Genomic DNA, 16,384 nt, shown 5'->3' on the forward strand with positions numbered 1-16,384 from the left:
ATCTGCTGTGTGGGCAATGGGCACTCATCGATCTGCTATGTGGGCACTCATCGATCTGCTATGTGGGCAATGGGCACTCATCGATTTGCTATGTGGGCAGTGGGCACTCATCGATCTGCTATGTGGGCACTCATCGATCTGCTATGTGGGCAATGGGCACTCATCGATCTGCTATGTGGGCACTCATCGATCTGCTATGTGGGCACTCATCGATCTGCTATGTGGGAAGTGGGCACTCATCGATCTGCTATGTGGGCAGTGGGCACTCATCGATCTGCTATGTGGGCAATGGGCACTCATCGATCTGCTATGTGGGCACTCATGAATCTGCTATGTGGGCAATGGGCACTCATCGATCTGCTATGTGGGCAGTCATCAATCTGCTATGTGGGCAATGGGCACTCATCGATCTGCTATGTGGGCAGTGGGCACTCATCAATCTGCTATGTGGGCAATGGGCACTCCGATCTGCTATGTGGGCACTCATAAATCTGCTATGTGGGCAATGGGCACTCATCGATCTGCTATGTGGGCAGTGGGCACTCATCGATCTGCTATGTGGGCAATGGGCACTCATCGATCTGCTATGTGGGCACTCATCGATCTGCTATGTGGGCAATGGGCACTCATCGAACTGCTATGTGGGCACTCATCGATCTGCTATGTGGGCAGTGGGCACTCATCGATCTGCTATGTGGGCAATGGGCACTCATCGATCTGCTATGTGGGCACTCATCGATCTGCTATGTGGGCACTCATCGATCTGCTATGTGGGCAATGGGCACTCATCGATCTGCTATGTGGGCACTCATCGATCTGCTATGTGGGCACTCATTGATCTGCTATGTGGGCAGTGGGCATTCATCGATCTGCTATGTGGGCAATGGGCATTCATCGATCTGCTATGTGGGTACTCATCGATCTGCTATGTGGGCAGTGGGCACTCATCGATCTGCTATGTGGGCACTCATCGATCTGCTATGTGGGCACTCATCGATCTGCTATGTGGGCAATGGGCACTCATCAAACTGCTATGTGGGCACTCATCGATCTGCTATGTGGGCAGTGGGCACTCATCGATCTGCTATGTGGGCACTCATCAATCTGCTATGTGGGCAATGGGCACTCATCGATCTGCTATGTGGGCACTCATCGATCTATGTGGGCACTCATCGATCTGCTATGTGGGCACTCATCAATCTGCTATGTGGGCAATGGGCACCCATCGAACTGCTATGTGGGCACTCATCGATCTGCTATGTGGGCAGTGGGCACTCATCGATCTGCTATGTGGGCACTCATCGATCTGCTATGTGGGCAATGGGTACTCATCGATCTGCTATGTGGGCAGTCATTGATCTGCTATATGGGCACTCATTGATCTGCTATGTGTGCAGTGGGCACTCATCGATCTGCTATGTGGGCACTCATCGATCTGCTATGTGGGCAATGGGCACTCATCGACCTGCTATATGGGCAATGGGCACTCATCGATCTGCTATGTGGGCACTCATTGATCTGCTATATGGGCACTCATCGATCTGCTATGTGGGCAGTGGGCACTCATTGATCTGCTATGTGGGCACTCATCGACCTGCTATGTGGGCACTCATCGACCTGCTATGTGGGCACTCATCGACCTGCTATGTGGGCACTCATTGACCTGCTATGTGGGCACTCATCGATCTGCTATGTGGGCACTCATCGACCTGCTATGTGGGCACTCATTTATCTGCTATGTGGGCACTCATCGACCTGCTTTGTGGGCACTCATTGATCTACTATGTGGGCACTCATCGACCTGCTATGTGGGCACTCATTGATCTGCTATGTGGGCACTCATCAATCTGCTATGTGGGCAATGGGCACTCATCGATCTGCTATGTGGGCACTCATCGATCTGCTATGTGGGCACTCATCAATCTGCTATGTGGGCAATGGGCACCCATCGAACTGCTATGTGGGCACTCATCGATCTGCTATGTGGGCAGTGGGCACTCATCGATCTGCTATGTGGGCACTCATCGATCTGCTATGTGGACAATGGGTACTCATCGATCTGCTATGTGGGCAGTCATTGATCTGCTATATGGGCACTCATCGACCTGCTATGTGGGCAGTGGGCACTCATCGATCTGCTATGTGGGCACTCATTGATCTGCTATATGGGCACTCATCGATCTGCTATGTGGGCAGTTGGCACTCATCGATCTGCTATGTGGGCATTCATCGACCTGCTATGTGGGCACTCATCGACCTGCTATGTGGGCACTCATTGACCTGCTATGTGGGCACTCATTGACCTGCTATGTGGGCACTCATCGATCTGCTATGTGGGCACTCATCGATCTGCTATGTGGGCACTCATCGACCTGCTATGTGGGCACTCATTGATCTGCTATGTGGGCACTCATCGACCTGCTATGTGGGCACTCATTGATCTACTATGTGGGCACTCATCGACCTGCTATGTGGGCACTCATTGATCTGCTATGTGGGCATTCATCGACCTGCTATGTGGGCAGTGGGCACTCATCGATCTGCTATGTGGGCACTCATCGACCTGCTATGTGGGCACTCATCGACCTGCGATGTGGGCACTCATCGATCTGCTATGTGGGCACTCATCGACCTGCTATATGGTCACTCATTGATCTGCTATGTGGGCATTCATCGACCTGCTATGTGGGCAGTGGGCACTCATCGATCTGCTATGTGGGCACTCATCGACCTGCTATGTGGGCACTCATCGACCTGCGATGTGGGCACTCATTGATCTGCTATATGGGCACTCATCGATCTGCTATGTGGGCACTCATCGATCTGCTATGTGGGCACTCATTGATCTGCTATGTGGGCAATGGGCACTCATCGATCTGCTATGTGGGCACTCATTGATCTGCTATGTGGGCACTCATCGACCTGCTATGTGGGCAGTGTGCATTCATTGATCTGCTATGTGGGCACTCATTTATCTGCTATATGGGCACTCATCGATCTGCTATGTGGGCACTCATCGACCTGCTATGTGGACAGTAGGCATTCATCGACCTGCTATGTGGGCACTCATCGACCTGCTATGTGGGCACTCATCGACCTGCTATGTGGGCACTCATCGATCTGCTATGTGGGCACTCATTGATCTGCTATGTGGGCACTCATCGACCTGCTATGTGGGCACTCATCGATCTGCTATGTGGGCACTCATCGACCTGCTATGTGAGCACTCATTGATCTGCTATATGGGCACTCATTGATCTGCTATGTGGGCACTCATCGACCTGCTATGTGGGCACTCATCGACCTGCTATGTGGGCACTCATCGACCTGCTATGTGGGCACTCATTGATCTGCTATGTGGGCACTCATCGACCTGCTATGTGGGCACTCATCGATCTGCTATGTGGGCACTCATCGACCTGCTATGTGAGCACTCATTGATCTGCTATATGGGCACTCATTGATCTGCTATGTGGGCACTCATCGACCTGCTATGTGGGCAGTGGGCACTCATCGACCTGCTATGTGGGCATTCATCGATCTGCTATGTGGGCACTCATCGACCTGCTATGTGGGCAGTGGGCATTCATTGATCTGCTATGTGGGCACTCATTGATCTGCTCTGTTGGCATTCCCGTCATCCCTATAGAGGGGCACATCTATTATTTTGGCAGCTACATGAATCTGTTCGGTGGCACTGATTGATGTCGTCCAGAAGAACCCTAAATATGGGCACTTTCAGCACAATACTCCAACATGCACACTCTTTGATCGTGCCCTCTCACCTGAACCCTATCGGTGGACACCTACTGCGCCCTCAATGTGGGCTCTGTGGTTCCAACACAAGATATAACTTCTCAGATTTTGGGTATGTGACCACTTTGATAATACTCTCCGTGGGCACACATGGGTGGGCAGCTATTGATAATGCGTGAACATTCAACCAACCCCTTATGTGGGCACTTTCAGCACCACTTTCCTTTATGTGGTCACTTATTAATCTTCTGTTGACATTCACCTGAACCCCATCAGTCGGCACCAATGTGGGCACGATGATTCCAGTGCCAGATATTCTACTCAGATTTGGGTCTGTACCCGCTTTGATAATGCCCTCTGTGTGCCTGCATTTCTCCTCTCTGATATTGGTGGGCACCTATTAATGTTATGTGGACACTCAACCAGACTCCTAATCTGGGCACTTGCAACACAAAAACTTTTGTTAATATTCACCAGACTTTGGTGTGGGCCCACTTTGATAATGCCCTGTGGGGCGATCATCGATCCTCTTGTTTGTTCTTCGTTAACTTTTACCCGAACTCTGTCTAATGGCACTTACGTTGTTCGTTGTTGTTGATCACTTGTGGGCACTTTGCTTCTGCCCCGATCATATATAGACATTAGTCGGAACCACTTACCATCTGTATACTAAATGTTGGCATCTAATGTTAATGCCATCTGTGGGTACCCATTGATGTTTTTTATGCTATCATTCACCCAAACTTTCGGGTTCTGGACAGAAGTCTACACAAAGTTGAGCGGAAACCATAGAAAAGATTACATTTTTGCAGGTTTACACCACCATGTCCCTCACTCCCCTTGTGCCAGTCATTACACTGGCTACCCATCCACTCCAGAATCCAGTACAAACTTATTACCCTCACCCACAAAGCTCTTCATGGCTCAGCACCACCCTACATCTCCTCCCTTGTTTCAGTATACCACCCTACCCGCGCCCTCCGTTCTGCTGATGACCTGAGGTTAGCATCCTCAATAATCAGAACCTCCCACTCCCGTCTCCAAGACTATACACGTGCTGCACCAATTCTTTGGAATGCACTTCCCAGGTCAATACGATTAGTCCCCAATCCCACAATTTTTAGCGTGCCCTGAAAACTCATTTATTCAGACTGGCCTACCACCCCAACACATTAACCTAATCTATCCCTGTGTGGCACAGCCAAAAGTTTTTACCATAACCAGGTTCCCTGCATCATGTTCCCACATGCTTTATGCATCAATTAGCCCTCTGTGTCTGTACTGTTACACACTTAACATTATGGCTGGTCCATACAATCAGGGCAACTGTTACCACCCACCTTTCGTGTCTCCCTCTTTCCTCATAGACTGTAAGCTTGCGAGCAGGGCCCTCATTCCTCTTGGTATCTGTTATGATCTATGTGATTATTGTTATGCTGTAATGTCTATTATCTGTAGAAGTGCCCTATGAAATGTAAAGTGCTGCGGAATATGTTGGCGCTATAGAAATAAAATTTATTATTATTTATTATTACAAGAGGTCTCTATGATCTATGGCAGGTATTATAGGTCTGAGGTGGAGGAGATCCATGTTGGGTTCTTGCCACCTAATAAAATAGAGAAAAATACTCGCCTGGTTGGGGTCCCTCTCTCCTCTCCAGATGCCCCATAGCGGTGGCACGGTCTTCCCCTTGATGTGGGGACTCATGATCTGCCATGTGATCTATATGTGCTGTGACTCTTCTATCTATTCTGTATGGAATATCCTAATACACTACCTTATTTTTTTGCCCCTTGGTAGTGGGGACTTTCCTGGCACTTGTACAGCTACAGCGCCCTAAGAATTGTTGGCACCGAGTAGACGACAGATAAATGGACTTCTCATGGGCACGGCTAAGACATGCAGCGGTAATGGCCGCACTGGGGCCATGTTGCTTCAGTGCCTGTCTGCCACGTAAAGCACCAGTATAAGTGGCAGATGGTTGGTGGGTGCCCAGTTAGGGTGTGATTCTGCTGCGGATCCACAGCAGTTCCGCAGACATTGTACAGTACCATGTTAGCCAATGGGATTTCAAAACCGCAGTGCACACGGTGTGGATTTTTCCGCCCGAATTTGCTGCGGTTTTAAATCTGCAGCATGTCAATTCTTTCTGCGGATTCCACAGCTGTTTGACACCTATTCCATTGTCCAGGTGTAAAAGCGCAGGCTAATCCACAGGAAAACCGCAGGTCACTTTACCTGCAAATCCGTGCGGAAAAATCCGCAGGTGAATCTGCAGCGTGTGCACTCACCCTTACCGTTTTTTTTCCATGAGAGTATAAGAAGACCCTCCAGTAACCATCCAGATTGAATACATATGGCTGCTATTACTAACTAGCAGGCTTACCCCATTGAGGGTGAGAAACTGGGGGGCACAATGCGGGATGGGAGCAGCGGGTATCACTATACGGATGGATTTTATAATGCGTGTGATTTCACCGGTGGTCTTGGGTCGCCCACTACACTGCTGTCCTACAATCTCCACCATGGCGTCTCAGTCTGAGATAGTCTGCAGCCGACGTGATCACTTTATTTCCCAGCGGGATCATTGAAGGAGAATTATATCGTCTTCTGCATAACGTTCTTCACATTCAGTCCTTGAAGGAGAGGGATTTTTTTTTTCTCCCGTCCATTGTAAGTCATTGCTAATTTTAGGAAGCCGCTTCCAGAGCGTTGAATGAGTCGGTGAATGAATTCATGAAAGGTTCGTCGAAAGCGCAGCACACACTGCGTTCCCCCCACACACTGGCAGGGTGGTCTTTCTTTCATTCTGCCCTGACATGAGCCTCGGCTTTCAGCCTTGCTTCTCTGTTATCTGCCTACATACTCAATTAATAATAATAGTCGTCTTACATAAGACTTGTCGGGGATGGCAGGAACACATTGCGGGAACACAAGGAAGGCCCAGCTCGTGGGCTCACAATCTGTGTGGCTTCCTACAGCATCATCGGCTCCTTCTATGCTGGTCCCAGTCCTGTCATTACACTTCCCGTCAATCATACGAAGTCCATCTGTTACAACAAATACTCGTATTTGGACCCAGAGACCCTATGTTAGGGCTCATTCACATGTCCTGATGTTTCCGGTCCTGGAAAAACCAGTACCGGAGATATCCGTGTCTGTGTGTTCAATAGGTGTGGCAACCGTGTGCCGCATCAGTATCACACATACTGGCGCATGGGAATCAGCTGTTCCCCGGCGAAGGGGGCTGAAGACGGCTCACATCATTGCCCCCTGCTCACACAGTGATCAGCGCGAGCAGGGGACAATGTTGAGGAGCAGTCGGCTGCCTCCTGCGCTATAAATAAACCAGCTTTGGTTCTTCTATATTTTTGATAACCAGCCAAGCAAAACTGACAGCTGCGGGCTGCAACCCTCATCTGTCAGCTTTAGCAAACCTGGTTATCAAGAAAAGAGGGGTCCCCACACTATTTTGTAATTATTTAAAGAAACAATTAAAAAACAACTGTGTGGGGTCCCCTGCATTTTTTATCAACCAGCCAAGCTAAAGCAGACAGCTGTGGGCTGGTATTCTCAGGCTGATAAGGGGCCAATGATATTCCCCCACCCCAGCCTAAAAATAGCAGCTCACAGACACCTCAGAAAAGTCGCATCTATTATACAGTGAATTCACTGAGCTTGAACTGCTGTGAACTCACTGACTTTTTCTCACTGGGCTAGCGGTGATCTTACCGAGGTCACCGCAGTTTGGGCCCGGCTGGGAATGCAGCCTCAGTGACCCACGGTAACCACAATGAGGTCACCGCTAGTCACTGATGCTGCGTTTGCAGCAGCTCATTCCTCAGTGGTTCTCAGCCTGGACAGTTGCATCTTGGCACCATCCATGTTGAAAACTGTTTATTCCCCAGACATGGATTATGACGTGGGACTGAAGGACATACAGGAGAGGGATGTTGTTTTTGTTTTTTATTTTCTTTTTATTACAGGGGACAAGGACTTCAATGAAATGGGTGTTAGGCAAGTATGTGGTTGTTATTTTTAAATGAAAAAGGAAATGTGTGTTTTGTTTTTATTTAAAATTTTTTTATACTTGCTGTTTATTTACAATATAACTATAGGATTAGTAATGGATAGGTGTCCTATAGATGCCTCTCTATTACCAAGCCATAGGCTTGATGTCACCGGACAATACAAAGGTGACATCAACCCCAAAATATGAACCCTAATTTGCCACCGCCACAGAGCAAGTGGGAAGAGCCAGGCAAAGCACCAGAATTGGTGCATCTAATAGATGTGCCTTTTCTGGGGTGGCTGCAGGCCGCTATTTTTAGAAATGAGGGTCCAATATCCATGGCCCCTTACCATTCTGAGAATACAAGCCTCCAGCTGCCTGTGTTAGCTTGGCTGGTTGTCAAAAATGGGGGGACCCCACGTAATTTTTTTTATTTATAGTGCAGGTGTCGGCTCATGAATACTCCCATCAACCAATGCCTCCTCTTATTGTTATTAGTAGCAGCAGGTGTAGGCTGATGGGAGTAATAATCCCTTCAGCCACCACCTGCTCTCGCTGTTAATAGTTGAAGACAACTCTCAACATTGTCCTCTGCTAGCACTGATCGCAGTGCGAGCAGGGGAGAATGATGAGAGCTGTCTTCAGCACCCGGCGCCGGGGAACAGTATCGCTGCTTCCCAGGCGCCAGTACATGTCACACTGATGACACACGGATGTCATCAGTGTGCAATTTTGCGGGATATTTTACATCCAATGCTGCTGTTAAAAATGTCTCTCCATGCATGTGCTGTGACTGTGACACAGCCGCAACACATGCAGCTGCAGCGCCGGACAGCTGAACAGCCGGCTCAATCCAGGAATCCGGGTTCCCTCTGCAGCTTATTTGGTAAGTGCTATAGCTTGCCGTATATGAGGAACCTGAAGAAATTCGCTCAAGTCTAGTAGCTAGGTAGCTAGGGTTTTGGTACGGGGGGGGGCAAAACTGAGTGAGTCCTCAACCAGGTAACCTTGATTACAACTGGATGAGCATCCTAATAGTGGATGTAGGAGAACCTCAGCAGATGACCGCGCTGTTGCTGAAAATAATCTCTAAAGACCAACAGTGATATTACCGCCATATGGTCAGTGGTACAGTCATGGCCAAAAGTTTTGAGAATGACACAAATATTAATTTTTACAAAGTCTACTGCTTCATTTTTTCTAATGGCAATTTGCATATACTCCAGAATGTTATAAAGAGTGATCAGCTTAACAGCAATTACTTGCAAAGTCAATATTTGCCTAGAAAATGAACTTTATCCCCCAAAACACATTTCAACATCATTGCAGCCCTGCCTTAAAAGGACCAGCTAACATCGTTTCAGTGATTGCTCCATTAACACAGGTATGGGTGTTGATGAGGACAGGGCTGGAGATCAATCTGTCATGATTAAGTAAGAATGACACCACTGGACACTTTAAAAGGAGGCTGGTGCTTGGCATCATTGTTTCTCTTCTGTTAACCATGGTTATCTCTAAAGAAACACGTGCAGTCATCATTGCACTGCACAAAAATGGCCTAACAGGGAAGAGTATCGCAGCTAGAAAGATTGCACCTCAGTCAACAATCTAACGCATCATCAAGAACTTCAAGGAGAGAGGTTCCCTTGTTGCCAAAAAGGCTCCAGGGCGCCCAAGAAAGACCAGCAAGCACCAGGACCGTCTCTTAAAAGTGTTTCAGCTGCGGGATCGGGCTACCAGCAGTGCAGAGCTTGCTCAGGAATGGCAGCAGGCAGGTGTGAGTGCATCTGCACGCACTGTGAGGCGGAGACTCTTGGAGCAAGGCCTGGTCTCAAGGAGGGCAGCAAAGAAGCCACTTCTCTCCAGAAAAAACATCATGGACAGACTGATTTTCTGCAAGAGGTACAGGGAGTGGACTGCTGAGGACTGGGGTAAAGTCATTTTCTCTGATGAATCCCCTTTTCGATTGTTTGGGACATCTGGAAAACGGCTTATTCGGAGAAGACCAGGTGAGCGCTACCACCAGTCTTGTCTCATGCCAACTGTCAAGCATCCTGAAACCATTCATGTGTGGGGTTGCTTCTCAGCCAAGGGAATGGGCTCTCTCTCAGTCTTGCCTAAAAACACCACCATGAATAAAGAATGGTACCAGAATGTCCTCCAAGAGCAACTTCTCCCAACCGTCCAAGAGCAGTTTGGCGATCAACAATGCCTTTTTCAACATGATGGAGCACCTTGCCATAAAGCAAAGGTGATAACTAAATGGCTCAGGGAACAAAACAGAGATTTTGGGACCATGGCCTGGAAACTCCCCAGATCTTAATCCCATTGAGAACTTGTGGTCAATCATCAAGAGACGGGTGGACAAACAAAAACCTTCAAATTCAGCCAAAATAAAAGCATTGATTTTGCAAGAATGGACTGCTATCAGTCAGGATTTGATCCAGAAGTTGATTGAGAGCATGCCAGGGAGAATTGCTGAGGTCCTGAAGAAGAAGGGTCAACACTGCAAATATTGACTTGCTGCATTAACTCATTCTAACTGTCAATATAACCTTTTGCTACTCATAATATGATTGCAATTATATTTCTGTATGTGATAAAAACATCTGACAAATACACATAAAAACCAGAGGCCAGCAGATCATGTGAAAATATAATATTTGTGTCATTCTCTAAACTTTTGGCCACGACTGTAGATACCAGTCCTACAGAACATACAATAGATTACAGCAGAGTTACAGATAATGACTTACCGCTGACGTTCTTTCTGATGTAATCGTTCACTTTTCCGGTTTTTTCCATCTGGCCCAGACAGACATGACGACTTCTCCAGCCAAGACTCGGCTACAGAGAATACAAGAAAGACACGTTTCACTTCTCTCATTTTCAGCACTATCCCCATCTATTCCCAACCTGCACAAACTCCTCATCCTGCTGATACCCCAATGCTGAGCCACTGCAGCCGTATGTGTCCCTGTTACTTCACCTATTGTGCGGTTCTCTGTTCCCTCTAAATTCTAAAGCAACTCTCTAGAATATAGTAATGCCGGGTGCAAGTGCCCTAGAAAACAGCGCCCACATTTTGTCCCCTAGAAAGAAATATTGCCCTGTGTGTGCCCCTTTGACTGTCACAGTAACCTGAGTTCTCCTATAACAATAAGAGCCCACTTTACATTTAACAATGTCCCGAGTCTCCCCCCTGTACAGCTCCCCTATACACAGTATGATGCCCCCTCACTGTGTATATATCAGGCCTGGACTGCTAATCTGCCCAGCCGGGCAGATGTCCGGTGGGTTGGCGGCTCTGTAATACAAAGTGGACCGCCGCCAGCGGCGTACCATCAATAGTAGCAGACCATGCAGCTGCTATGGGGCCCGGACAGGTGAGGGGGCCCGGATGGGTGAGGGGGACCGCGCCGGCCGCTGCGGTTTGGCAGCTGTGCTGTGCTGACACAGTACTATCTCCTTTAATTAAATGTAAGCGCCGGCCGCTGTATACCCCCTGACCCCTTGAAGCTCCCCTTCCTTGTTTCCTGGTCAGCAATTGGCTGAAGTCTCTGGCTGGATTTGCATAAGAACACCACGCCTCCTGGCAGCCAGAGAGCAACACAGGTACATTGCAGGAAGCAGAAAACATTCATGAGCCTCTCTCACTCAGGGAGAGGGCCACACACACAAGACGGTGAGCCCGGCTGGGGATGGATTTTTTTTGTTAAATGTGTCCCCTCACTGTGCTGGCAGCCTGGCACTTTACATTTACAATGGCTCTGGCTGCACTTTGCACCTTAGGGAGGGGGGCTCGGCTGCACGCACTGTGGAGGGGGCCCTGCATGCACTGCAGGTGTGTGTGTGTGTATATGCACATATATACAATAGCTGATAGCCCATTTTGTTGGCATTTCTTATGTTCACAGGATGATCAGTTTAGATTGTTTCGTTAAGAGCACCTGTTGAATTTTTTTTCTTGGGGGGGGCATTCAGACTTTTGCTATGGGGCCACATGATTTCTATGTACGCCCCTGACCGCCGCTGGCCCTTTAAAATAGGGGTGGGGAACGCTGCCTGCACATGAATGATGATGTCATTGGGGTGGGCAGTGTTAGCGCAGATGTGGGTGGGGTTAGTGCCAAGGTGAGCGGGGTTAGCGCCCAATGCTCTCCTGTCCTCCTGTTCCCGGAAGAGGAGCTGCTGCGGTGCCATTGAATCCAGAGCGATCTCTGTGCTGCCAGCTCAGTACCTGTCTTCTGGTAATTTCTGTGACTTTCTGCTGGTGATCTGTGCCCCTCAGCTATGTGCCCCAATATAATCTCTGTGCCCCCAACTATATGCCCCCCAGCCCTCCTGTGATCTGTGCCCCCCCAGCTATGTGAACCCCTGTGATCTCTGTGGCATCCAGCTTTCTGCACCTCTGTGATCTATGTGCCCCCCCTGCTTTATACCCCCCTGTGATATTTGTGCTCCCATGTTATCTCTGTGCCCCAAGATCTTTGTGCTCCCCCCGTGATCTCTGTGCCTTTCCCCCTGCGATCTTCGTGCCACCCCACCCCCCCTGTGATCTGTGTCCCCACGGTGATCTATGAGCCCCATCCGGTGATCTATGTACCTCCACAGCGATGCCTGTTCCCCCAGTGCTGTATATCCCACCTTTTTGTTTCCTGCTCTTCTCACCGTCTGAGTCAGGGACCCGCTCCTGTACACGCCCGACGATGGACACAACTCAGCTGTTAATCCTCCTATCTCCATACCTGTGTGAGTCCCAATATGGAAACTTGGTTTTATGTATGTACAGCATTTGCACTATCATCTGTATATACAGCAGTCTATATACATTATATAGGGGATAATGCGACTTAGGCCGGGGTCACACTAGAGTGTGTGATGCGAGAAACTCGCATATAAAAAATGTACAGATGTTTATGTAGTATGTCGCTGTGTATATAGTATATAGTGTGGAATACACACTATATACACTGGCCCATCTCTATACTATATACACAGCTCCACTCTACACGCCTTACCACAGTATATATTGTGAGCCATGTATGCTGTGTATATTTCTCCTGTATACATGGTGTAATTCTCTAATTCTCAGTATCTGGTCTTATTATGTGTGTGTGAGATATATATATCACTCCGATAAGTTGTGAAAAAAGTGTCGGACTCTTTATTAGACCATGTGGCAACATTTCACATCCATAACATAACATTTCTCTGCTGTGGAACTGAAATGTTGCCACATGGGCTAACAAAGAGTCCACCCCTCCCCCACTAGCTCAGGGCCCCAGCACTTGCGATACTTACCTCTTCCTGCTCCTCCACTGCGGCATCTTCTGACTGTGCTGTTTCAGGTCAGAGGGTGCAGTGACGTCACATCTGTGCGTCCTCTGCCTGAACAGTCACAGTGCACAGATGGAAACCGCCGACACAGAGGAGTCCAGAGCAGAGCAGCGGCCAGCGAGGAGAGGTAAGGATTTCATGTTTTTTTTTTTTTAAATGTTTTGAGCAATATATGGGGCCCATCATATACTGGAGCATCATATGGGGCCCATCATACAGTGGAGCATTATATGGAGCTTCATATGGGGCCTATTATATACTGGAGCATCATATGGGGCCCATTATATATGGAGCATTATATGGGGCCCATCATATTCTGTATGGAGCATTTTATGGGGCCCATTCTGTATGAAGCAAGGTATGGGGCTCATTATACTGTATGGAGCATTATATGGGTCTCATTATACTGTTTGAAGCATAATATGGGGCTCGTTATTCTGTATGGAGCAATATATGGGGATCATTATTCTGTATGGAGCAATATATGGGGCTCATTCAGTATGGAGCAATACATGGGGCTCATTATACTGTATGGAGCATTATGTGGTACTCAATACTGTGTGGAGTATTATATGGGGCTTATCATTCTGTCTGGAGTATTATATGGGGCTCATACTGTTTGGAGAATTATATGGGGCTTATTGTACTGCATGGAGCAATATATGGGGATCATTATTCAGTATAGAGCAATATATGGGGCTCATTATACTGTATGGAGCACTATGTCGTGCCCAGAATACTGTACCTAGAGCCAGCCCTGTATGCACTGCCCAGTACCACTTCTTCTGTTGTCCTGTTGTCAAAGAGGCGGCATTGGACATTGGGAGGGTCAATTTTGGTTTAGTATTTTCAATATTACTATGGCCAAATAAAATATTGGAAAAGCTGTTTAAATTGATTATTCCAACTTTCCAATTGCTGGAGCTCCGACTGCTGGGACCCCTACGATCCTGAAAATTGGAGCTTTGTAGCGCACCATGTAAATGCAGCTGTGGTCCATCATATGCACTGTGGCGCCATTCACATGTGGTTCTTCAAATATCTCCTTTTAGGAGAGTGAGGGGCACGACAAAGTACAGCAAAATTTACTGATCGGGGTGAGGAGTGTTATAGTTTGTGGGCTGGTGGGGTTTGTGTGGCAGGGCTGCTCTTTTTCCCCCAGTCCGGCCCTGGTATATATTGACCCTTAGTAGCCCCCAAACTGTTTGATAGCTCCAACACTGTAATCTCCACACTGTATGATGGCCCCCTAGTTAGCCTCCATATAGTATATCGCATTCCACATAGACTCTATATGGTATAATGCAGCCCTCCATAAGCAGACTGTATGTTGTATAATGCACTCCCCACAGACAGACTCTATATAGTATAATGCAGCCCCCATAGGCAGACTCTAATATAATGCACCCCCTTAGACCTCTATAGTATAATGCACCTCCATAAAAAAATAAAAATAAATCCAATACTCACCTCTCTTCCTCCTCGTTCCTCCGCTGCTCCGAACTCCCGCACATCTCTGGCCCGCAGGCGCCGAGTAGTGACATCATCGTGCCCCCTGTCAGTGTGAGTCAGTGACGTCAGACGCTGAGAAGGGGATGATGGGAGAGGGAGCGTGGCGCTCCCTCTCTCATCAATGCGGTCAGCTGTATCGGCATCTAGCCAATACTGTTGAACATGCGATGATGGGGGGAAGCCCGCCTGCTCAGGGACACCATAACGGCCAGGTGGCAGAGCATGGAGATCGATTCTCCCCACGCTGCCGCAGAATGTAACTGTATCTGTGTGCTATGCACAGTAGCCTGGCTCTTGGTGGGCTCCCTCAGAGCCCGGTCCCTGGGTGACCACCCCCTCTGCCTCCCCCGGTAGCTACGCTATCGAGGAATTCCAAGAAGTCATAATAGCGGACTGGGCCAGATGGAAAAGGGAAACGTGATCAACCCCATCGGAAACAACGTCATTGTATTTTATCGTACTGGTATCTACCATTATGTGAGCACTGTATGGTGTATGTATGTTTTTTAATTTACTAACAGTTTGGTTCAGTCTCTGTCTTGGTATATAGCGGTCCATGCTATAGTGGTATTATTGGTGATATTCCTGTTTGTACAGTGTGTTTTGTGCTGAAGACATTATTTGTCCACTATGTGGTGGTCAGGTTGTGGCGCTTTTTTTTTTAGGCCCAGTATAGTGGTATTATTGTTCTCACAGGTAATGTCTGGTGCTACAACTAATCCCAGACCCAAGCTGTGGACCTGTGGCACAGAGTTTTCTCCTAATTCCTGAACCACTCCTGCAACTTTTTTTTTTTTTTTTCCCTAGACACCAGATCCATTACTCCTCCTCGCCACTGGACAATAGGTGATCCAGCACCCAACCAATCAGAGGTGGAATGTACACAGTGCACAGACCAGGACAGCACAGCGCCATACATCATGTAGTGGTCATCCTGGGTAGTGCAGTTCAGATCATATTTACTTCAGTAGGAGCTAGACTGCAGTACCAAGAACAGCCACTACATGGTGTACGGAGCTGTGCTGTTCTGACTGGGTACATCAGGCTGCGGGCCCTGGTGACAGCTGATCAATGGGGTCCCACTGAACTGATATTGATGACACCTGGAAAACCCCTTTAAGACCCATGCGAGTCTTGTTTTATCTTCATAATTTCCATAGACTTCAGTGGAGAGGGCTGCGTACATACGCGGCCACCTCCACCATATGGTGCGGCTATATAGCACAGCCGTCTTATGGAGAAGGAGGCCGGACCTGGACAAGGACCCTCGTGTAACCGCGACCTCCCCACCCTGTGCAACATGTTGCTAGGCAACTGCAAATTTTATCCAAGAAACCTGATCAATGGCAGAAAGTATTCATTAAGACGAGGACAGAAAACCTTCCTCTTCGCTGGGCTGCCTTAATAACTGTGCGGCCTTAAAGGGATCATCCAGCAGCACCTCCACTTCTGAGGCATGAGGCGCAGACTGGTCTAATTATTAGGACCCGTGAGTGACACCGGCCGGCCCTGTACGATGCTGGACAGGTGGCCACCACTGCAATGTAGAAGTGATCGGCGCTGGCGCCTGGATAAGTCCCTTTAAGGTGGCCCTACACAAACTAGTGACCAACAAACATTTAGATTTTAACAAGAAGGCTTGGGCAGCTGGATTTCCATATGCCTCATCCCTTTGTTCTCGGGAGATAAGCCGATGCCAGAATGATTAACAAATTTGCATTAAAAAGGGGTATTTATTTAGTTACCGCTTCCCTGAAATTATC

The sequence above is a fragment of the Dendrobates tinctorius genome, unplaced genomic scaffold, assembly GCF_039654945.1.
Source record: "Dendrobates tinctorius isolate UK_male_01 unplaced genomic scaffold, ASM3965494v1 ptg000196l, whole genome shotgun sequence".
Lineage (NCBI taxonomy): Eukaryota > Metazoa > Chordata > Amphibia > Anura > Dendrobatidae > Dendrobates > Dendrobates tinctorius.